Source organism: Triticum dicoccoides, chromosome 6B, assembly GCF_002162155.2.
Source record: "Triticum dicoccoides isolate Atlit2015 ecotype Zavitan chromosome 6B, WEW_v2.0, whole genome shotgun sequence".
Lineage (NCBI taxonomy): Eukaryota > Viridiplantae > Streptophyta > Magnoliopsida > Poales > Poaceae > Triticum > Triticum dicoccoides.
In genome coordinates this window covers 40,801,514-40,826,079 of record NC_041391.1, presented here as the reverse complement: position 1 = coordinate 40,826,079, position 24,566 = coordinate 40,801,514, and the positions used below count along the sequence as shown (strand labels likewise).

At 44.9% G+C, this 24,566-nt stretch overlaps 2 non-coding genes and 2 pseudogenes across 2 annotated transcripts; all 4 read right to left on the bottom strand.

Moving 5' to 3' along the window:
- Nucleotides 1-633: 633 nt before the first annotated feature.
- On the bottom strand, nucleotides 634-763 carry LOC119327183 (annotated as a pseudogene).
- A 13,782-nt stretch (nucleotides 764-14,545) lies between these two features.
- Nucleotides 14,546-14,616, bottom strand: TRNAG-GCC. Its single transcript has one exon. It is a non-coding gene; the product is annotated as a tRNA-Gly (tRNA).
- Nucleotides 14,617-15,844: 1,228 nt separating this feature from the next.
- On the bottom strand, nucleotides 15,845-16,067 carry LOC119327169. Its single transcript, XR_005158442.1, has one exon. It is a non-coding gene; the product is annotated as a small nucleolar RNA U3 (small nucleolar RNA).
- A 4,695-nt stretch (nucleotides 16,068-20,762) lies between these two features.
- On the bottom strand, nucleotides 20,763-20,892 carry LOC119327182 (annotated as a pseudogene).
- Between the last annotated feature and the right edge of the window lie 3,674 nt (nucleotides 20,893-24,566).

Genomic DNA, 24,566 nt, shown 5'->3' with positions numbered 1-24,566 from the left:
CACCTACATTTTTCTCAAAGGTGCAGTGCAGAGTTCCCATCCTTTTTTTTCCTTGTTTAATAACTGATATGGAGGAGCCATGTTGCACTCGAACAACTTCAGACAGTAGAAGCAAGGAATGGCCTTTTTTTCAGTCAGTTTGCAAAGTTCTACTACTCTTGCTCTGGCAATAATCTGGTACATGAACACACAATTTCCTAATGGAGACCATCATTCAGTGTTGCCTTTATGGTGATCATTTGGGTTACCAGAAAACGAGTGACCAAAATCTTCAGAGTTTTGGTGTTACTTTACAGATGCAGGAAAGTGTTGAAAGATGAGCATTTGGGTTACCAGCTTCATGTAACACATATCTATATGTAAAATAATTTGTGTGTGGAGAAATATGCACTGCAGGTCCTATATATTGAAACTGGGTGCATCTACTTTGGCTTTATCTTCAATGCCACCACTGTACTGTGAACTGAATCGTACTATCATACATGCTTTCAGGTGTGTGGGGTCAAAGATAGAGATTATGTGGTTAAAGTAATTCAAAAGGAGAAATGCATATGATCTTCACATGTTTTAGTTAAGAAAGTAAAGAAAGGAATTGCAAATTGCAGAAAACAAAAAAAGAAAAAAAGGATTTGTAGTCTGTCAGACAACCTCTAGGCCACCCTGTAGAGACAGAAGCCAATCCAGGATCAAGTGTTTGCCTCCTTATTGGTAAAGGATGCAGCAGTACGAGCCTATAGAACAGATCCTGTTCAATTAAGGTCGTACTACATCAACAGCATCTCGCCTTATAAACTGGTCCAGCGTGGCCTACACTAGCGAGGTGGGACTAATTAGGGAGCAGGCATGCAGTGCTGCACTTCCTCGGGCAGAGAGCATGGAAGAAGGTTCCTCGGCCCATGTAGCTGGGCATGAGAATGAGCAAAGCCCGGCCCATCAGAGGAACGTTTAGCTGTGGAGATTTTGATAGTTTTTTGTTTTCTTTAGCTTTTATGCCAAATGAAATTGCGGTCGGCCATTACAAAAGTAGCAGACACACTGCCAGGTTAGAGAGAAGAGTAAAAAAATGCAATAACAAAACTGAGAGAAAAACGGGCGTGTTGTATAACTCTGAAACATGACTGACAGAACATAGACTAGTCTGTTGAAGTACTTTTGTTCCATTTACATCCAGCTGTTCAAAAGTACTATAGCAGGAAAACTACTTGCTGCAACCTACATGGAGCACGACGATCCTAGGCACCCGGGCCGGCAAGCCGAAAGGCCGGGCATGCTGAAACTGCCAGCCTGAACATGGTTTCAAACTTAAACCCACTTTCAAACATGGTTTCAACGGGATGAATTGAAGGCAAGATGGGCAGGGGCAGTACCAAAAATATGACCAGCAGCAAGGATTAGTGTATCTTAATTTCTCAGCATCTCTCTAAAACAGGATCAGTTCATCGCGTCTGGGCACCATGCACCTTCAGCTCACCTGGTTGGCTGGTTCATCGGGCACACCGACAACCTGATCGAGAGCAGAATGTCATCATGGCCATGCCTAATAATGAACACAAATGGTGGCTCCCAAACACCACTAATACAACAGGCGTCGACCTGTCGACATTCTTTTATTTTATTTTACAAGGAGTCAATCCTCTCGGTGGCTAACTGGGTACATAATTACTCTATAAAATGTGGAATCCTTTGGTTGTCGAATGAAATGTGGAACCAGGAACCAGCTAACTACTCAGAATCTGAACCAGTAGCTAAAAGGATTGTTTGGTTCAGCCTTCTGGACCAGATTCATGTCCAGACAACCTTGAAGCAGAGCACTCCTAATTATGGCCTGGCACTAACCTTGAAGCAGAGCACTCCTAATCCGGTTTCGAGCCAATTGAGAGCATATTGCCAAGTAACTTCCTCACTTCATCCATCTTCCTAACGAAAAAGTACCCATGCATCAATGTGGCATAAGTATGAACATTAGGCTTAACACCCACGTGTACCATCAGGTCAAACATATCTTGGGCTTCCATAACCCTTCCATTTTTGCAAAGGCGGTCCATAATTGTGGTGAAGAACACGGTATCAGGATAGGTGCCGCGATTCAACATTTCAGAAAATAGTTCATGAACCTTCTCCCATTTGCCACAAGTACAAAAACCACTAATAAGGGGGTTGAAAACTATGATATCAGGAGCTAATTCTTCGGCTATCATTTGATTGAATTGGGACATAGCATCATCCATTCTGCCAATACTGGAAAGCAAGTTTATTACCGCTCCATAGTCCGCAACACTAGGGTTCAATCCTTGCTGCCGCATTTTTGTAAATATATGCATTACCTCACTTGTCATTTCCTCTTTAGCATATGCAGATATGAGTATGTTGTAGACATGATGATCTGGTGAGATACCATTTTCTACCATCAAATCAAGGAGACAATGCATATCATGAAATGATTTTTCCATAACATAACCATGAAGCAGAATACTGTAGGTAGTAATAGACGGTTTTTGGCCCAAACTGACCATAGAATCAAAGATCTTCCTAGCTTCCGCGCATCTTCCGCTCTTGCAAAGATAATCCATCTGTATATTGTAAGTTATCATATTTGGTTGAACACCATTTATAGACATGTGCTCGAAAACCCGTTCCACCTCTTTGCATTGTCCTGATGAATAATATCCATGTATTAGGCTAGTATATGTGGCAGTATCTGGCAGAATTTCTCTATCAAACATCTGTTGAAGAACCTTCTCAGCCTTGTCCATTGCATGAACCTTGCACATGCCAGAGATGATTGAGTTGTAGGTCACAATATTTGCCAAAATCCCGCTCTGTACCATTTCACAAAATAGGTTGTAAGCCTTGCCCACCTCACCCTCTTTCAACAAGCCATCAATTACGGTGTTGTATGAGACCAGATTAGGTTGGCAGCTACCTCCGTGCTCAACCATCACGTGATTCATCTCGAGAGCCTCTTGGCTTCTCTTCTCGTTGCAGAGGCCCTTGAAAAGCATGCTGTAGGAGTAAACATCCGGTATGCAGTTAAGCTCAGGCATAATTCGGAGCACGATGTCCATTCCGTAGCTGGTCTTCTTCTCCGCACAGACGGCCCTGAGCAGGTGGCTGAAAGAGACAACGGATCCTGCCGCAAATCCCGTCTTAACGATGTGGCCCATGGCAGCGAAGCCAAGGTCCAAGCGGCCAGCACGGCTGCAGCAGTCGACTAGAATGCCGTAGGTGATATTGTGGGGCGCCACCTTGGCTCTTGCGATGTGGTTGAAGAGGGAGACGGCGAGCGCAGGGCAATCACGGCCGACGACAATGAGGAGGCAGTTGATGGCGGCGATCGAGGAGGGCCAGGCAACCTGGAGCAATTCGTCAAACAGGTGGAGTGCATCGTCGGTGCCAATGGCTCCAGCAAGGTACCGGGCCTTGATGTTCTGCTCCAAGATGCGCCTGCCAGCGGGGACGGCGCGGCGGCTCATAGCTCCACCTATGGATCTGGAAGAATCTGGTAATGGCAGAGGACCCAGAGGACGCCGGCGCCGCTCGCCCCCCACCGCACCGGCGCAACCTGGGCATGAACTGGGATTAGGAAGAAGGAAAGCAGAGTTAGGAGGACGAGCATGCTCGCCGATGCTCACCATGGATCTGTGTCACACCCCCACCTACTTACAAGGCGGTGTATGACAGGGCAGGCCCATCGGCCGATGACGTGTCTGTAAGCGTGCGTGTGTGAGTCCCGGTGGAGCCCAGCTGTAAGGGTAATGCTTAAGTACTCCTGTAACCTCCCAGCAAGCACTATCGAATTAATGAATGAAATTGAGCTGCCCAAGCTCCCTTGTTCTCGCTCAACTGCTACTTTTCCCCTTGTTCCTCCTATGATCTTTCTAGCTCTGGCTAGGGACATCACAATTGGTATCAGACTCAGTTCGTTCCACTCCACACAACGGCGCCGCATCCTCCACCAACCCCAAACGTCCAGACCCGATTCGTATTGCTAGGGATAGAGACGATGCAGCAATCCCTGCAGGAATTCTTCACCAAAGCACTCGAGGATAAGCTGGCTCCCGTGACGGCCGAGCTCCGTGAGTTGCGCGCGGATCTGGATGAGGTCAAGCGAGCGCGCTCTCCGGCTGCTCCTTCCAGCGACCACGCCAAAAATCAGATCGGCGGCGGCCCCCAGCTTGGAGGCAACGGCGGCCCCCAGATCGGAGGCAACGGTGCCCCCCTGCGCGTGCTGCTACCCGACGAGGACGAACCCGAGGATCACCGCCAGGGGCACGCCGACAAGGAGAGCAACCTACCGCACGGACCTCGCGGTGAGGAGCTTCCACGCGGGCGACGCGAGGGCCACCACGACGCCGGCGACTACTACGAGAGCCGCCGCGACGCCGACGACTACTACGAGCGCCGCCGCGACGCCGGCGACTACTACGAGCGCCGCCGAGTCCGTGGCGACGACCACGACTGCCACGAGCACCGCGACGACTGCCGTGATGGATTTCACCTCAAGCCTCCCAGACATGCATTTCCGGTCTTCAAAGGGCAGTTTCCATTACTCTGGATTGATAATTGCTACACATACTTTGACATGTATAATGTTCCTGGTCGACACTGGATTAGTACTGCCACACTGTACTTTGAGGATCATGCTGCTCTTTGGTTGCAAGCTTACAAACGCACACATGGTCAGGTTATTTGGGATGCCTTCATTGCTGTGCTAGTGGCAGAGTTTGGCACTGATGATTATGATGGGCAGATGTCAATTTTATTGCAGCTTCGGCAAACAGGAACTGTGAGGGAGTACAAGCGATCCTTTGATGCTTGTATGTATCATTTGCTCTCCACTGATACTTCCCTGAACTCCAAGTGGTTTGTCTCTCATTTTGTTCATGGATTACATGATGAGCTGCGAGCTGCCGTCCGTCTGCAACACCCAGCAAGCCTGACCAGGGCTGCATCCTTAGCACGCATCCAGGAAGAAGAGCAAGAGATTGGGGGAGAGCATCAACGCCCTCGGATGCGACCTGCAACTACCATCAGACATCATCCTGCTGCAGCCCCTAATGCTGCTGGGGCGGTGGTCCGAGCAGCAGAAACTCGCCGGCCAGCAAATGATTTTTCTCGTGAGCGTTAGTTGCGCGATTTCCGCAAAGCCAATGGCCTTTGTTTCCGCTGTGGGGATAGATATAGTAAAGAGCATAAGTGCAAGCAACCAGCTCAGCTGTTAACTATACAAGTCGGAGATTTTGGAGCATGTCTATCTGACGATGTTTTTCATGCCTTGGAACTGTTGCAAGAACCAGATGAAGAACAAGCTTGCTGCGTTCTCTCAGTTCAAGCCTTGGCAGGTACTGAAGAGGTGAATACCATGAGGTTGAGAGCTTTGGTGCGCAACAAGGTTATGCTGATTCTTATTGATTCCGGCAGTACAGGAAGTTTTGTGAATTCAGCATTTGTCCAGTATGCACAGTTGCCGGTCCAAGATGCCAAAAAAATTGCCGTTGGTCTTGCTGATGGGTCACGCATCTACTCCACTACAGCTGTTTCAAATCTCACTTGGTGGTGCCAAGGAGCAACTTTCTCTCACGACATGAGAATACTTGACTTGGGCGCTTATGATGCCGTGTTAGGGATGGACTGGCTGGACAGTTTTAGCTCCATGACTTGTCACTGGCGTAACAAACACATTTTCTTCCCTTATGGCGACAAGGAAGTGCATTTGCAGGGTATTCTCAGTGAACAACAACAACAACAATTACAAGTCATGGACATTGACCAACTTCGGAAATCTTTAGTGGGTAACGACGTGTGGGCGTTGGCACTGATTGAGCCTGCTCCGCCGGACCAAGTGACAGGGTCTAATGCTCCTGATGTGCAGAAATTGCTAACTGAATTTGAAGATGTCTTCGAGGAGCCCAAGGCGTTACCACCACACCGATCTTTTGATCATGCCATTACACTGCAAAACAATGCTCAACCTGTCAATTCTAGGCCTTACCGATATTCTCCCTTACAAAAGGACGAGATTGAAAGGCAAGTCAAGGAAATGATGGATGCAGGTCTGATCACTCCAAGTTTAAGTCCTTTTGCCTCTCCGGTATTACTTGTGAAAAAGAAGGACGGCACCTGGCGGTTTTGTGTTGACTACAGGCCACTAAATCATATCACCATTAAAAATAAATTCCCACTGCCTATTGCTGATTAATTGATGGACGAGTTGGCTGGCACTAAAGTGTTCTCTAAACTGGATTTACGTGCAGGCTATCATCAAATCCGCATGCATGAGGGGGATGAAGAAAAAACAACATTTAAAACACATCACGGTTATTTTCAGTTTTGAGTGATGCCGTTCGGCCTGACCAATGCACCCGCCACCTTTCAGTGTTTAATGAACTCCATCTTTGCCTTGTATACCAGGAAGTTTGTCATTGTATTTCTTGATGATATACTTGTATACAGCCCAGACTTGGAGACACACTTGAAGCATTTGAGGCTTGTGCTTGGTATTCTGCGTGAAAACAAATTGTATGCATAGTTGACAAAATGTTCTTTTGCTAAGGACATCATTGACTACTTGGGTCATGTAATCTCTGGTCATGGTGTCGCCACAGAACCTGACAAGACTGCAGTCATGCAACAATGGCCTCTTCCTGCAAATGTAACAGAGTTAAGAGGTTTTTTGGGCTTAACAGGTTACTACAGGAAGTTTGTGAAGAATTATGGAATCATAGCCAAGCCACTCACTGAATTGCTCACCAAAAAGGGCTTTGTTTGGTCTGAGCAAGCTACGGTGGCCTTTAACAACATGCTGAAGCAGGCTATGGAAAGTACACATGTATTGGCCCTTCCAAATTTCCAATTACCTTTTGTTGTTGAGACCGACGCCTGTGACACGGGCATTGGCGCGGTATTGGTTCAACAGGGGCATCCGGTGGCCTATATGAGCAAAGCACTAGGTGTCAAGAATAGCAAGTTGTCAATCTATGAAAAGGAATTCATGGCAGTGATCATGGCAATTGATAAGTGGCGATGTTATCTACAGAGAGGGCCTTTCACCATTTTGACTGATCACCAGAGCCTTTGTTCCTTAACCGATCAACATCTCACCACCGAACTCCAAAAGAAGGCAATGTCTAAGCTCCTGGGGTTGCAATTCACAATTAAGTATCGCAAGGGTAGTGAGAATAATGCTGCAGATCCCTTGTCAAGGGTAGCTCATCTCCTCCAGCTCGATGCCTTATCCATTTGCAGACCAGATTGGGCACAAGAAATTCTCAATTCTTATGAGGCGGATCCGGAAGCAATGGACTTACTCGCTCAATTAGCAGTGAAGAGTCCGGATTCCAGAGGTTATTCCTTGGATAAGGGGCTTATTCGTTACAATGGACGCCTCTATATTGGCAATCAGTTGGCCTTACAGACCAAATTGACAAGTGCTTTACACGACAGCCCGGTGGGAGGACATTCTGGTATTCATGCTACGTACCAGCGATTGCATAAGGTTTTCTTTTGACATGGGCTTAAGATGGCAGTGGAGGACTTCGTCAAACAATGTCCAACTTGTCAGAAGTCCAAGAACGAGCATATACACCCAGCGGGTAAACTACAGCCACTCCCTATTCCTACCAAACCTTGGAATGATATTACCATGGACTTTGTGGAAGGCTTACCATTGTCTGATGGTATGAATGTGATACTGGTGGTGGTTGATCGTTTGACCAAGTATGCTCATTTTATACCCCTACGTCACCCTTACATCGCAGCTTCCGTGGCCAAACTGTTCCTCGACCAAGTTGTCAAATTGCATGGAGTTCCGGAAACAATTGTTTCTGATCGGGATCCTATATTCACAAGCAACTTCTGGAGAAATTTGCTTACTGCAGTGGGCCCTAAGCTCAGTTATAGCACTGCAAATCATCCTGCCACTGATGGCCAAACAGAGAGGGTGAACCAATGCCTTGAGCAGTACCTCCATTGTGCCATGCATGACGCCCCGGGCAAATGGCGGCAATGGCTTCCCATGGCGGAATTCTGGTATAATTCTTCCTATCATTCTTCCATCAAATGCTCCCCCTTCAAGGCATTATATGGGTTGGAACCAAATTTTGGTGCATTACCAAATTTGAATGTGGATCCTTCTTCATCGGCTTTTGATGTTGTGGTTGAACGCCAGATGTTCACTCAACTGCTTAAGGACAATCTGGTCAAGGCGCAAAACAGGATGAAAACTTATGCAGATCAGCACCGTATTGAACGCTCCTTTGTTGTGGGTGATGATGTTCCCCTGAAACTGCAACCATATTCTCAGTCATCAGTTGCTAATTGTCCTTATCCCAAGCTGGCGTTCAAATTCTTTGGACCATTTAAGGTTGTGGGGAAGATAGGAGAGGTGGCGTACAAGCTCGAGTTACCTGAATCCAGTGCTATACATCCAGTGTTTCATGTCTCACAGTTGAAGCCTTTTCTTTCCAAGTACACTCCAGTTTTCACTACCATGCCAACCCCTGATGTTTGGCAAGCCAATGCACCACAACCTGAAGCTATACTGGACAGGCGTATGGTTAAGAAAGGAAATGCGGCAAGCACTCAAATTCTAGTCCAGTGGTTTTCTCTACCGGTGGAGTATGCAACTTGGGAGGATTACTATGTCCTCAAGAATCGTTTTCCTGCAGCACCAATTTGGGACCAACCTACCATTCAAGGAGGGGCAATTGTCACACCCCCACCTACTGACAAGGCGGTGTATGACAGGGCAGGCCCATCGGCCGATGACGTGTCTGTAAGCGTGCGTGTGTGAGTCCCGGTGGAGCCCAGCTGTAAGGGTAATGCTTAAGTACTCCTGTAAGCTCCCAGCAAGCAATATCGAATTAATGAATGAAATTGAGCTGCCCAAGCTCCTTCGTTCTCGGTCAACTGCTATTTTTCCCCTTGTTCCTCCTGTGATCTTTCTAGCTCTGGCTAGGGACATCGCAGCTTCAACCTGCTGTAGATGTGGCTGCCGGCCGGTGAGCTGGTCCACACGACGACATCGTTGAGGGAGGGGGCGAGGAGGAGATCTCCGCCGCTCGCTGTCGCCTGCCTCGCCCTAGCGCCGAGGAAGACGAGATGAACCTCCCTGGCTGGTGGCCTCTGCCGTCCCGATGCGGAGGAAAGCGAAGGTCCGAGATCGAGAGGGCCTCCCTCAACGCCGCCGGCACCGGCCCTCTTTTTCTTCACAAGACGAAGTGTCAAGTGGCTCTGCACACATGTATGTATCTTCAGAAGTGTAAGTGTGAAGTGACGGATGTATCTAGTATAGTATTAAAATGAAATGAAATTACTATCTAGTATTTCTTTCGTCTGCAAATAACTGTCGCTCAAGACGGATGTATCTAAATGTATTTAGTTATGGATACATCAGTTTGAGTGACAGTTAATATGTGACATGTCTATCAATCCACATATCTACTAAAAACACAATATGAATAAACAAAAAAATAGGCTCAAAATTCTAACAAAAATCAGGAACATTCAGGCATTGATGTTGTATATGAACAAATCACCATCACAGATATTGATGGTACACATTTGGCATCTAAATTTTAAGATAATCACCCATTTATACCATCATATACACTAGAAGGGTTAGGCGCGCTTTGCTGCATCGTTGTGGTTATTGGGTTTTCATATTTTTCTTACCCCTTCATTTCAAAATATAGCGTGTATTAGTTTTTTGAAAAGTCAAACCATTTAGTGACCACATTTATAGAGAAACATATCTATATCCACACAAAAGATCGGTATCTTATTAGAATCATCTTGAAAGGAATTTTCATATTTTTATTTAATTAGTGTTGTGGATGTCGAAATTTTGCCCTCTAAACTTTGTCAAAGTTAAAGAAATTTGTCTTTTTTTTTAAAATAGACCTTATATTTTGGAACTGAGAGAATATTTGGTTTGGCGAGTGAGGGAGATGGAGTGTGTTTTTATACATAATGCAGGGTATTTTGGTGGGACTTTTGCGTTTGATTCTATCTTATCTGCAAATCAACCCATATTTATGTGGGGAAATTTTTTGCGTCGACGCTTGCATGTACTATATTGATGCCACAATATCGCATGCTGATGCTTCTTTTTTTTAGATGATGAGAGGGTGCCCGGGATTGATACATTTTTATAGGCCGGTTGCTTCCGATTAATTTAAAAAATTATTGACCAGGTCAAAATGTGAACCAATTCTAAAATTGAATACCTCAATCGAATGGCAGAGCTCCAAGTTAGCGAGTATAGTAAATTAAAGAAATTGAATGAGAGAAATCCTTGAGAAGTTGTTGACCCAAGCAAAATCGGGTGATCCAATTCAAAATCTGGAGACGCCAATTGACTGTGTGGCCTTAAAAATAAGGGAGTGTAGTGTACTTAATAACTTAGAAGAGTTTAGCGCAGTTTTCTGCACCGAAGATTACTCCACATGTATTTTTCATTACCAAATCTAATTCATAAGTTTTCAAAGTATGAGCTTCGTAGAACTATTTTTTCCTCTTGAAATAGGAAGTAAAAGTCAGAGGAACATCTGCTTACATGTATGACAGCAACAACTCTGTGAAATATCACTAACCACTCATGAATTCACATTAATATCCCAAGCGACTTGCAGAAAAAAAACCCTCCCAAGCATCTCCAAAGAAAACAATAAAATGTAATGAATCCAAGAGAGTAACAACAAAAACAATCTGAGGAGCTTGCTCCTGTTGGGTTTTCATGCACTTTATGCAAGAACATTAGACAATGAACCACTATATTGAGCTTGATCCCCTAAAACCCTCATTGCATCGACTTATTGCTTCAGAGTAGTTGTATAGACGTACAACAAGGAGTAATTTCTTGAGATAAGTGGCTCCGCGCCCTTCCCTCTTCGTTTTCTGTAAGTGATTTAAGTTGAAGCCGAAAGATAGCTTTGAGACTGTTACATCACACAATAAGTTAACAACAAATAACTTAAGAACAAAACCACATTTAATCTATAATTTCATACCTTGTTCTTTGTTGCTTTCGCTTATAGCTCCAGGGATGAGAGCACATTGTATCAAAACCGCATTGTGACAATGCTTCCGCTTATAGCTCCATGGATGAGATCACATTGCAAACATAAGATATCTTTGAACGGGATCATCGCAAAATAAACCAAGTGTTCCTTAAAATCTTAATAAAAACAACTTGCCAAAGTTGTGAAAGGCAAGCCTCACAAAATAGTAGTGTTTCTTAAAATTAAAACAACGATTGGTGTTCCATGATAGCGGCAGGGACCTACGCCTATAGGACCAAGAAAAAAACACTTAACATTGTAGCACCCTTCATTTGAACCTGGCCGACCCATCGTCATTGTGGTGCACTATATGCATTCCATGTGGACTATGACATATCCTGCATTCATCAGTTCCTTCCAAGATTGACCATCGTTTTATCATATTTTTTGATCTCCATTTGACCGTTCTCTCGCTCCATGTCCAAAGGAGTCACATCATTATGCAAATGTTTCTTCTCAACGGGTTTATCTGGATATTTCTCCCAGCTTTTCTCACCAACTTGACCAATGCAATCAGGAATGACATGAATATCTTTTGGTTTTATCTGAAAGTTCTGCTTCCGGTCATGCCCTTCAGGTATAGATAAGGATAGGCATATGAAAATTGGTTATGCCTAAAAGATCTCTGAACCACTTGCAAAATAGATGGCCTAATTTTGAGGAATTTCAATAGCCAAACACAACACAACTAGAGGAAAGGATGGAATCAAGATAATCTGCAGCCCACAAAACTACCTCACATATTAACTTGGAAAGGAACTAACTAAGAAGTGGCCGACAATCAAGAGATGGTTAGAAAGAAAACAATGACATAGTGAAAGCAAGTGAGAGATCTCTATAAGTAGGATAGAATACTCAAACTGATAAACAAGAAAGGACTGCCAGTTGCTCAGTTGAGCAAGACATAATGCAATGCATATCCAGGTTTTAACATGCAAACCAAGAAGTGTCTGACAAGTTTAAGATATTTAAATGAAAAAGATGCATACTAAAGAAAATGAGAAACCTCTTATAATGATGTCACTCCATTATTTGATAAATTTAAGAAGATGGTCAATGGTTATAAGTAAAACAATCGTTCGATGCCAACTCATGTTTTAACATGTCAACCCTTGCATTGGATGCTGAAAATAAGTGGCTATTTTAGGGACAGAGGGGAAATAAAGTACAAGTTTTTTGCACAGTTTTTAGGGACCGTGAGGCCTTAAAAAGGGAGTTAGTGTACTTATAACTTAGAAGCGTTTAGCGCAGTTTTTTGCACCGAAGATTATTCCACATGTATTTTTCATTACCAAATCTAGTTCATAAGTTTTCAAAGTATGAGCTTCGCAGAATTGTTTCTCTTGAAATAGGAAGTAAAAGTCAGAGGAACATCCGCTTACATGTATGACAGCAACAACTCTGTGAAATATCACTAACCACTACATGAATTCGCATTAATATCACAAGCGTCTTGCGGCAAAAAAACCCTCACAAGCATCTCCAAAGAAGACAATAAAATGGAATGAATCTAAGAGAGTAACAACTCAAACAATCTCAGGAGCTTGCTCCTGTTGGGTTTCATGCACTTTATGCAAGAACAGATAGTGTACCCCTATATAGAGCTTGATCGCCTAAAACCCTCATTGCATCGACTTCTTGCTTCAGAGTAGTTGTATAGGCGTACAACAAGGAGTAATTTCTTGAGATAAGTGGCTCCGTGCCCTTCCCTCTTCGTTTTCTGTGAGTGATTTAACTTGAAGCTCAAGGACAGCTTTGAGACAGTTACATCACACAATAAGTTAACAACAAATAAATTAAGACAAAACCACATTTAATCTATAATTGCATACCTTGTTCTTTGCTGCTCTATAATCCCTCATTGTGTCAATGCTTCCCCTTATAGCTCCAGGGATGAGATCACATTGCAAACATAAGATATCTTTGAACAGGATTGATACGTCTTCAACGTATCTATAATTTATGAAGTATTCATACCATGTTTCCAAGAATTATATATGGTTTTGTATGATTTGATTAGAACTAATCCGGAGTAACGATGTTTTGAGCAGAATAATCGTGGTCGTTTTTTGTGCAGAAATAAAAGTACTCGAAATGGGCTGAAAATTTATGGTGATTTTTGTGGGGACCAAACGAGACCCCCGAAGCATTGAGAAAGGACCAGAAGCTTCAGGAGGAAGCGACAAGCCTGGGGGGCGCTCCCCTAGGGCGCCCCCCCCCCCCAGCTTGTCGCTCCCTCATGGGCCTCCCTGACGTGAAATTAATGCCAAAAATTCCTATAAATACCCAAACCCTCGAAAAGAACCCTATATGAGAAGTTCCGCCGCCGCAAGCCTCTGTATCCACGAAAACTCAATCGGAATCCTGTTCCGGCATCCTGCCAGAGGGGGAAATCATCACCGGAAGCCATCTTCATCAGCAATCCTATTGCGTTTGTTGATTTATCGAACAACTCGCTCATGGCGGCCTGCCACTCGGCCATCTCGATGGTGGCGGCGCACATGCACTGGCTGCGGCAAGAGGAAGATGACGCCGCGAGGGAGCGGAGTCTGCGGCCAGCGAGCTGAAGCGGACTCCAGGTGCTCCGACGGGGCTGCCTCCGCGACCTTGATGGTGGCGTGTGCAGGAGCGACAGAGCACGCTGCCTTGGTGTTGGGCGGTGTGTGGACGGTGAGATAGCAAGGTGGATGGGGAGGGGAAGGGCGGGAGGTAGAGAGAGATGGAGAGGCGGCGGCGGCGGTGGTGGCACAAGATGGGACGGAGGGAAAGGAGGATGTGCAGAGAGAGAGAGGTGGGAACGGTGGACAATCCCACACATCTGATTTTGACCGACACAAGAAACGTCGGTTGTTGCATTCGCTGAGGACCTCACGACACGATCTGACCCTAACAAACAGGGTCAACTTACACGAGCTCTCCCAGGCCTCCGTTTCCTAGGAGCTTATAATCTGCAGTGATATGCCATGCGTGTTAATTGGCTCTCTGCAATTATTAATCCCACCCAGCAGTCCAACAATTAACGGGGGATTGCGTGTTCATTGATCGTGTGGTTATAATTATATTTTACGAAAATCATACCAAAATGATCTTAAACAAACAACAGGATTGCGTGTTCCTGTGGATGGATGGATTTTTTGTAAAAAGAAAAGCACATATACACTGAAATGTAGCACATACACTCAAAACTCATCGAAAGGACCCGGAAACCCTAAAATAGAAATAATAAAGTCTTTGATGGCCCATGCACACATCATGGTCGATGCTCGTGGCTGACCACTGTCGCTGCCGAAAGACCATTGAACACAGAAAGACAAGCAACCTGACACACCAACTCCGCCAAAGCACCATAGCTAAAGCAACGTTATGAGCCGATTGAGTGACCAATAAGAGATCAACAAGGCAGAAACTGTATGAATCGTGATCATCCCCGTGCTCGACAGACTGCAGGCTTTGTTCAACACCGCGGAGGAGAGAGTTAAACAGAATGCACCAGCCGGGAATCGAACCCGGGTCTGTACCGTGGCAGGGTACTATTCTACCACTAGACCACTGGTGCCATTTGATGAGCTGTCACTCGAGAGACCTCTACTAATCGCAATCAGTGGGACTGCCTCTTTGATTATAAGCTCGAAACAGTCATACAGCGATACAGTACCGTGCAGCTCCGCAGAAGAGCAAGTCTCGTGGCGCCAAAAATAAGGACCATGTGCCATTCATGTAACACTACTCTACTGGGACTCTTAACACACATTTTCCTTCCTCAACATTCTACTACTTCAGTAGGCAATCCACCTAGTGTTTTCTCAAAGTCAATGGTGCAGAGTTCCTTCTCAAAATCAAAGATTCAGTGTTCCCGTCAAATTTATTTATCTGGCTACTACTCGTTTTAGTTAACAGACAGACTGAATACAAGCGCCATGTGGCATAGGAAAGAACTCATGTGTCCTGTGTGGTCTTAAGACAGTAGAAGCAAGGGACCACCTCTGTTTCAGCTGGCAGTTTGCTAAGTACTCCTAACACTGCTCTGGCGCATTAATCTGGCATATGATTTTGTGGATAAGGATTCAAACTCTTAAGCAAGCAATCAATAATGCTTCAAAGGGTTAATCTGCAGCTGTAGGGAAGTGTTGAAAGGTGAGCTCAACCTAGTCTTCCATAGAGCATTTGGCTTACCAACTTGATGTAACACTAGTGATGTATATGTCATATCATTTGTGTGTGAAGAAGTAGGTATTCAGGTCCTATGTACGAAGATTAGTTCTGCAGAAATCAGTCTCTGCACCTATTTTCCTTCCTGAACATACTTGTTCAGCCACTAGTTCCACGCTACCTTCGTCTATTTTCTCTCCCAGCTCAGTAGTGAAACACCTCATTGCTACTCTTACTCTCAGCAGTGGCAAAGTTCAGACGATCATGCACTGGGCTTGTAGTAAGAAAATCGTAAGCTGAATCTTGATTACTTTGCACGCGTGGATGCAGTGTGACACGTCGTGCCGGATGAAGGCTCCTAATCGGTCTCGACGACAAGTCGACCAACCAAGCCAAGCATGTGATCCATGGACCGGTAGGTGTTGTATAAAAGCTTGAGCCGTGAAGCAAATATCTATCAGCGATCGAGCTCCTGCAACAGGTGTAGATGAATGTATGGATCATGCATGTGGTCAGTTGGCTTCTGTTACCTTTGGATATTTTTGCAGTGACTAGTACTAGTGCAGCTAAAAATAAATTGTGTGCATCTTATTTGCCACAAGATGAAAGGAGTTGCAAAAAACAAAAAGAATTGTAGTCTGTCAGACAACCTCTGAGCCACCCTGCACCAGTGTGAAACTAGATCAAGAACGATCCTCTACAGCCATCAGATAACTCCCATCAGGAGAATCCTAGCCATTAATCACGCTCTGGCCTAGAGGTTAGAATGCATCAACCAGACATGAGTGCTTGCCTCCTTATTAGTAAAGGATGCAGCAGTACGAGCCTATAGAACAGATCCTGTTCAAGTAAGGTCGTGCTACCATGAGCAGCGCCTCGCCTTATAAACCACTCCTGGATCGCCTAAACTAGCGAGGTGGGACTAATTAAGTAGAGAAGGCATGCAGCGCAGCGCAGCCTCAGTCCTCAGCGAGAGGCTGGGCCGACAGCCTGGAAGGAGACGCGGGTCATGGCCGATGTAACAGACCGCAGCCCATGTGACGAATCAGGAATGTGTGGTCTCGCGCTCCTATTTCATTGTTTTTTTGATCCGCCACAAAAAAAATCGTTGTTTTTTGTTTTTTCATTTTCGTTGCATCAGCCGTGGAGATTTCCAACCAGTTTAATGTCTGCCAAATGCTGCAGCCTGTGCTTTTAATGCATACTGTACAATTTTTAACAATGCTCATTTAACAACAAAAGTAGCTAATTAGATTACAATCGCACATTGCAAATGTAGCAGATATTCTACCAGATTAGAGAGAAGAAATTCTCAAAAAAGAAAAAGATTCTCACTACTAATAAAAAATCAAACTAATTCTTTCTTAAAGCCACACGGCAGATGTACACAGCTTAATTGTCACCGTACGATTAGACCCGCTAAATTTAATCTAATAGCCAGCCTTAATCTAATCTATTCTCCGGTGTGCATTTAGTTTTTTACGTTGGCTGAACATGCTTCACCGCAGAGGGATGGGAATCTCCGCCCCGCACCTATGCAATCCCTACAATCACGCAGAGGGCAGGAAAAAAGAAGGAAAGTGATCTCAAGCGGATCCCCTCGCTCGCTAACTGCAAGGCCGCGACCCACGCTGTCGCCTGATCCTCCTCCGCCACCGAAGCCGTCGCAGAACCGACGAATGTGCCGGCAGCACCTCCCATCCCCTCTTATCATCTCCCGTCTTCTCATCTTTCCTATCCCTACCCAGAACGAGACCTCGCAAGCCGCCGGATTAGAGGAGAGGAAAATTTCGTATGTTGTCGCAGACTCGATGCATTGCGCCTCCATTACAAATCCTAAATTCGTGGGTATGTTGGATTGCGCCTCCATGACAGTTCGTGCCCTCCATATGCCTGGGTATGTTGGATTTGAGGCACTTGGCTTGGATCTTCCCGAGAACAGCACACGTACGTACAACTGCATGCTAAGCAAGCTACTGATTAATTTTACCGCGTAGACATTGGTCTAAACCTTCTGGACGGCTACATAAGCAAGCACTCAGGCAGCTGGATGGATTCCGGGCGCACAGCTTGCCGTGAACCTTGTACGTCTTGGCTTGTCCTACCTTGCTTGGCTGGATTGATTCACTATTTATTTTTTCAATTTGGATTTAAAGGCCAATGGAATGTTTGCATCTGGTGCTGTCGATTTTGCAGAAATTGCTGCTCCAACAGGCAGCAGACCAATCATTTGATATTTGACGGACAGCAGTCAGCGGGCGCTTTGAGGAAGCATTGGAGCTGGCAAATAAAAGAATGCTTTAGGTATACCTATTTACAGTTTTCAATTGGTTTAATGCCATCCGTATGTGATTCACTGACCAAGAATGGAAATATTCCTTGCTATTAGAGATTTCTATGGTGGTGCTTCTTTAGATTCTGCCTCAAGAATGTTGCAGTGCCAATAATCGGTTATACTTTGTAATGGTGATTCCTAATTTGGTCTAACTTTCTAACTATTAGCTACAGTTTACTTCAGTGGTAATGCAGGTACGCAAAGGAAGAATTACTAGCTATGGATGATTACTATGAGCGTATGAAATTGTGAGTTGTGTAGGTTTCTTAAGCTAGATGGGTTGTTCTAGCTTGGTGATGGTTAAATTTTTTACGCAATAGCGGTACTAGATTAGTTGTTCTAGCTTCTTTAGGTTGTAACCAATTGAAGGTAATTTGAAGATCGATCCCACAGCTGAGTATATTCTTTTTTTATTAACCCGCAACAGAGTGTGTATAGGGAAAGTATACTTTTGTGAATTATTAGTGCTCGCTTTTCTTACTGTACTATATCAGGTTGTTCATGTTCAAATTCTTCAGCGTTTTGTACACATGAAAGATACTTCTGTAAATCAATTTTTGAAATTGGCATCGATAAGATGCATATAGATGCATGTATCCTTCTAAAAAATTAACACAAATGCTTCATTTGTTTTGTGAGATCATTCCTTTTTCTTTTGGACAACTTTTGGAGATTTTTAAGATAGCTTTTTCTGTGGCAAGCTGGACCTGATACTCAAAGGACCTTAAGTTCTAAGCAAAGATGACAATGTGGATGGTCACATTTCAAAGTGTTATTTTCTCAGACACATGTAAGTTTTGTCTCACTGTGTATTAAAAGAATGGGGGAAAAGGTGAGAATCAGTATAAAGTGGGGACGGAGGATCATGCTTTCAAAGTTGGTCAGGTTTCACACTAATACTTATGCATGTGTTTGTGTGTATCATCTTTATAATGGGTGTGATGGATGTTGTAGGTTCATTGGTGACAACCAAGAGCATGCTAAAAAATGGCATCGTCTTGCTTCGTTTCTTCGCCTCAGCTAAAGTGCTTAATCTTGAGAAGATGAGAGATAATTGATAGAGTAGTCCACAAGTGCATTTGTCAAATTCTAGCCAACAAATTGAAAGCATGTCTACCTGATTTTCAGTTCCATTCAATCTTCCTTTTCTTTTTGGATCCAAAGTAGAGGAGATCATGTGACTGGTTGTTGATTTCCCAAACACTATTTCCTCTACAAGAGTGTAAATGTTGTCGATGCTTGTTTCCAACATGCAAGGACATGAGCAAACACATTTTGTGTATCTATCTAAATCTCATATGCTATGAAGGTTTTCAAGTGCAGAGACGAAGCACCTTTCTGACTAAAAGAAATGGTTGTTGATTTTAGTTAAACTAGATGAATCCCCACACGTTGTTGTGGGAATGTTTTTTGGTACATATTGTGTAAACTATCCAAATTATCACTTCGTTTTGTGTAAATGGTGAAATCATGCACTTGAAATAATTAACTTGTTACTCTAGGAATATTTTGCAAAATATTGTACTTACCATCTTAGATGCAATCCTTGCACATTATACAGATCACGTTTTCATTCATCCATTTGCACGAATAGCACATACTACATTATTTTAGAACTACAGATGTTTATAATAATATAATGTGTGTTAGTGTTGACGTGCGTTGCACGTACAAGCTTACTTAGAGAGAAGAAGAAAAAAGGCAACACCGGAACTTGACAGACAGAACATATACACTTGTTTGTTGAAGTATTTTTGTTGCATTTACTACATCCTTTGCAGATTTGCTGACTCAGCTGTTCAAAAGTACTACAGCGGGAAAACTACTTGCTGCAACTTCCATTTTGCGACGCTTAGCGATGAGCGATCCTAGGTGCTCGGGCCGGCAAGCCGAAGCACCAGGCATGCAAAAAACTGTCAGCCGGAACATGGTTTCAAACTGAAACCCACTTTGCAACATGGTTTCAACAAGATGAGCAGAGGCAGTACCAAAAACAGTGCAAGCAGCAAGGATTAATACATATGTTAATTTCCCTACCTGAACCAGCCTTAAGAATAATTGAACATGTGGAACCAGCCTTATGAACAAGATTCATCTCTTGGAACTCAGAATCCCAACCAAGGGGGTGCAATCAAAGAATGGCAGGAGAAGCAAGCTATGTGCAGTTCAGAAAACGTGGCCCAACCAACCTTGAATATTGAAAGCGTGCACTTCTAGTTATGCCCTGGTATTAATCTTGGATATGATTTTTCGTACTCCCTCCGATCCATATTATTTGTCGCAAATTTAGTACAACTTCAGTACTAAACTGTAGTAACGCTACGACAAGTAATATGAATCGGATGGAGTATGTTGTTTCAAAGTCTTAAGCAAGCAAGCAATGAGCCTTCTTTGCTTAGAGAGCAACACTCCTGTCACCTTGAGCACCTGATTTACCAGGATAGGAGCAACACTCACTCGTCTCCTGGAACTTAGTCTTCCACAAGCAAAAAGGAAGTCTTGCACTGAATCCACAGCTGGATTGCCATAAAAAAAATTGCCACACTACTAGGAACTCTCTGTACACATTTTCCTTCCTTAACATGCCACCTACATTTTTCTCAAAGGTGCAGTGCAGAGTTCCCATCCTTTTTTTTCCTTGTTTAATAACTGATATGGAGGAGCCATGTTGCACTCGAACAACTTCAGACAGTAGAAGCAAGGAATGGCCTTTCTTCAGTCAGTTTGCAAAGTTCTACTACTCTTGCTCTGGCAATAATCTGGGACATGAACACACAATTTCCTAATGGAGACCATCATTCAGTGTTGCCTTTATGGTGATCATTTGGGTTACCAGAAAACGAGTGACCAAAATCTTCAGAGTTTTGGTGTTACTTTACAGATGCAGGAAAGTGTTGAAAGATGAGCATTTGGGTTACCAGCTTCATGTAACACATATCTATATGTAAAATAATTTGTGTGTGGAGAAATATGCACTGCAGGTCCTATATATTGAAACTGGGTGCATCTTCTTTGGCTTTATCTTCAATGCCACCACTGTACTGTGAACTGAATCGTACTATCATACATGCTTTCAGGTGTGTGGGGTCAAAGGTAGAGATTATGTGGTTAAAGTAATTCAAAAGGAGAAATGCATATGATCTTCACATGTTTTAGTTAAGAAAGTAAAGAAAGGAATTGCAAATTGCAGAAAACAAAAAAAGAAAAAAAGGATTTGTAGTCTGTCAGACAACCTCTAGGCCACCCTGTAGAGACAGAAGCCAATCCAGGATCAAGTGTTTGCCTCCTTATTGGTAAAGGATGCAGCAGTACGAGCCTATAGAACAGATCCTGTTCAAGTAAGGTCGTGCTACATCAACAGCATCTCGCCTTATAAACTGGTCCAGCGTGGCCTACACTAGCGAGGTGGGACTAATTAGGGAGCAGGCATGCAGTGCTGCACTTCCTCGGGCAGAGAGCATGGAAGAAGGTTCCTCGGCCCATGTAGCTAGGCATGAGAATGAGCAAAGCCCGGCCCATCAGAGGAACGTTTAGCTGTGGAGATTTTGATAGTTTTTTGTTTTCTTTAGCTTTTATGCCAAATGAAATTGCGGTCGGCCATTACAAAAGTAGCAGACACACTGCCAGGTTAGAGAGAAGAGTAAAAAAATGCAAGAACAAAACTGAGAGAGAAACGGGCGTGTTGTATAACTCTGAAACATGACTGACAGAACATAGACTAGTCTGTTGAAGTACTTTTGTTCCATTTACATCCAGCTGTTCAAAAGTACTACAGCAGGAAAACTACTTGCTGCAACCTACATGGAGCACGACGATCCTAGGCACCCGGGCCGGCAAGCCGAAGGGCCGGGCATGCAGAAACTGCCAGCCTGAACATGGTTTCAAACTTAAACCCACTTTCAAACATGGTTTCAACGGGATGAATTGAAGGCAAGATGGGCAGGGGCAGTACCAAAAATATGACCAGCAGCAAGGATTAGTGTATCTTAATTTCTCAGCATCTCTCTAAAATAGGATCAGTTCATCGCGTCTGGGCACCATGCACCTTCAGCTCACCTGGTTGGCTGGTTCATCGGGCACACCGACGACCTGATCGAGAGCAGAATGTCATCATGGCCATGCCTAATAATGAACACAAATGGTGGCTCCCAAACACCACTAATACAACAAGCGTCGACCTGTCGACATTGTTTTATTTTATTTTACAAGGAGTCAATCCTCTCGGTAGCTAACTGGGTACATAATTACTCTATAAAATGTGGAATCCTTTGGTTGTCGAATGAAATGTGGAGCCAGGAACCAGCTAACTACTCAGAATCTGAACCAGTAGCTAAAAGGATTGTTTGGTTCAGCCTTCTGGACCAGATTCATGTCCAGACAACCTTGAAGCAGAGCACTCCTAATTATGGCCTGGCACTAACCTTGAAGCAGAGCACTCCTAATCCGGTTTCGAGCCAATTGAGAGCATATTGCCAAGTAACTTCCTCACTTCATCCATCTTCCTAACGAAAAAGTACCGATGCATCAATGTGGCATAAGTATGAACATTAGGCTTAACACCCACGTGTACCATCAGGTCAAACATATCTTGGGCTTCCATAACCCTTCCATTTTTGCAAAGGCGGTCCATAATTGTGGTGAAGAACACGGTATCAGGATAGGTGACGCGATTCAACATTTCAGAAAATAGTTCATGAACCTTCTCCCATTTGCCACAAGTACAAAAACCACTAATAAGGGGGTTGAAAACTATGATATCAGGAGCTAATCCTTCGGCTATCATTTGATTGAATTGGGACATAGCATCATCCATTCTGCCAATACTGGAAAGCAAGTTTATTACCGCTCCATAGTCTGCAACACTAGGGTTCAATCCTTGCTGCCGCATTTTTGTAAATATATGCATTACCTCACTTGCCATTTCCTCTTTAGCATATGCAGATATGAGTATGTTGTAGACATGATGATCTGGTGAGATACCATTTTCTACCATCAAATCAAGGAGACAATGCATATCATGAAATGATTTTTCCATAACATAACCATGAAGCAGAATACTGTAGGTAGTAACAGACGGTTTTTGGCCCAAACTGACCATAGAATCAAAGATCTTCCTAGCTTCCGCGCATTTTCCGCTCTTGCAAAGATAATCCATCTGTATATTGTAAGTTATCATATTTGGTTGAACACCATTTATAGACATGTGCTCGAAAACCCGTTCCACCTCTTTGCATTGTCCTGATGAATAATATCCATGTATTAGGCTAGTATATGTGGCAGTATCTGGCAGAATTTCTCTATCAAACATCTGTTGAAGAACCTTCTCAGCCTTGTCCATTGCATGAACCTTGCACATGCCAGAGATGATTGAGTTGTAGGTCACAATATTTGCCAAAATCCCGCTCTGTACCATTTCACAAAATAGGATGTAAGCCTTGCCCACCTCACCCTCTTTCAACAAGCCATCAATTACGGTGTTGTATGAGACCAGATTAGGTTGGCAGCTACCTCCGTGCTCAACCATCACGTGAATCAGCTCGAGAGCCTCTTGGCTTCTCTTCTCGTTGCAGAGGCCCTTGAAAACAATGATGTAGGAGTAAACATACGGTATGCAGTTAAGCTCAGGCATAATTCGGAGCACGATGTCCATTCCGTAGCTGGTCTTCTTCTTCGCACAGACGGCCCTGAGCAGGTGGCTGAAAGAGACAACGGATCCTGCCGCAAATCCCATCTTAACGATGTGGCCCATGGCAGTGAAGCCAAGGTCCAAGCGGCCAGCACGGCTGCAGCAGTCGACTAGAATGCCGTAGGTGATATTGTGGGGCGCCACCTTGGCTCTTGCGATGTGGTTGAAGAGGGAGACGGCGAGCGCAGGGCAATCATGGCCAATGACAATGAGGAGGCAGTTGATGGCGGCGATCGAGGAGGGCCAGGCAACCTGGAGCAATTCGTCAAACAGGTGGAGTGCATCGTCGATGCCAATGGCTCCAGCAAGGTACCGGGCCTTGATGTTCTGCTCCAAGATGCGCCTGCCAGCGGGGACGGCGCGGCGGCTCATAGCTCCACCTATGGATCTGGAAGAATCTGGTAATGGCAGAGGACCCAGAGGACGCCGGCGCCGCTCGCCCCCCACCGCACCGGCGCAACCTGGGCATGAACTGGGATTAGGAAGAAGGAAAGCAGAGTTAGGAGGACGAGCATGCTCGCTGATGCCCACCATGGATCTGTGTCACACCCCCACCTACTGACAAGGCGGTGTATGACAGGGCAGGTCCATCGGCCGATGACGTGTCTGTAAGCGTGCGTGTGTGAGTCCCGGTGGAGCCCAGCTGTAAGGGTAATGCTTAAGTACTCCTGTAACCTCCCAGCAAGCACTATCGAATTAATGAATGAAATTGAGCTGCCCAAGCTCCTTCGTTCTCGCTCAACTGCTACTTTTCCCCATGTTCCTCCTATGATCTTTCTAGCTCTGGCTAGGGACATCACAATTGGTATCAGACTCAGTTCGTTCCACTCCACACAACGGCGCCGCGTCCTCCACCAAACCCAAACATCCAGACCCGATTCGTATTGCTAGGGATAGAGACGATGCAGCAATCCCTGCAGGAATTCTTCACCAAAGCACTCGAGGATAAGCTAGCTCCGGTGATGGCCGAGCTCCGTGAGTTGCGCGCGGATCTGGACGAGGTCAAGCGAGCGCGCTCTCCGGCTGCTCCTTCCAGCGACCCCGCCCAAAATCAGATCGGTGGCGGCCCCCGGCTTGGAGGCAACGGCGGCCCCCAGCTCGGAGGCAACGGTGCCCCCCTGCGTGTGCCGCTACCCGACGAGGACGAACCCGAGGATCACCGCCAGGGGCACGCCGACAAGGAGAGCAACCTACCGCACGGACCTCGCGGTGAGGAGCTTCCACGCGGGCGACGCGAGAGCCGCCACGACGCCGGCGACTACTACGAGAGCCGCCGCGACGCCGACGACTACTACGAGCACCGCCGCGACGCCGGCGACTACTACGAGCGCCGCCG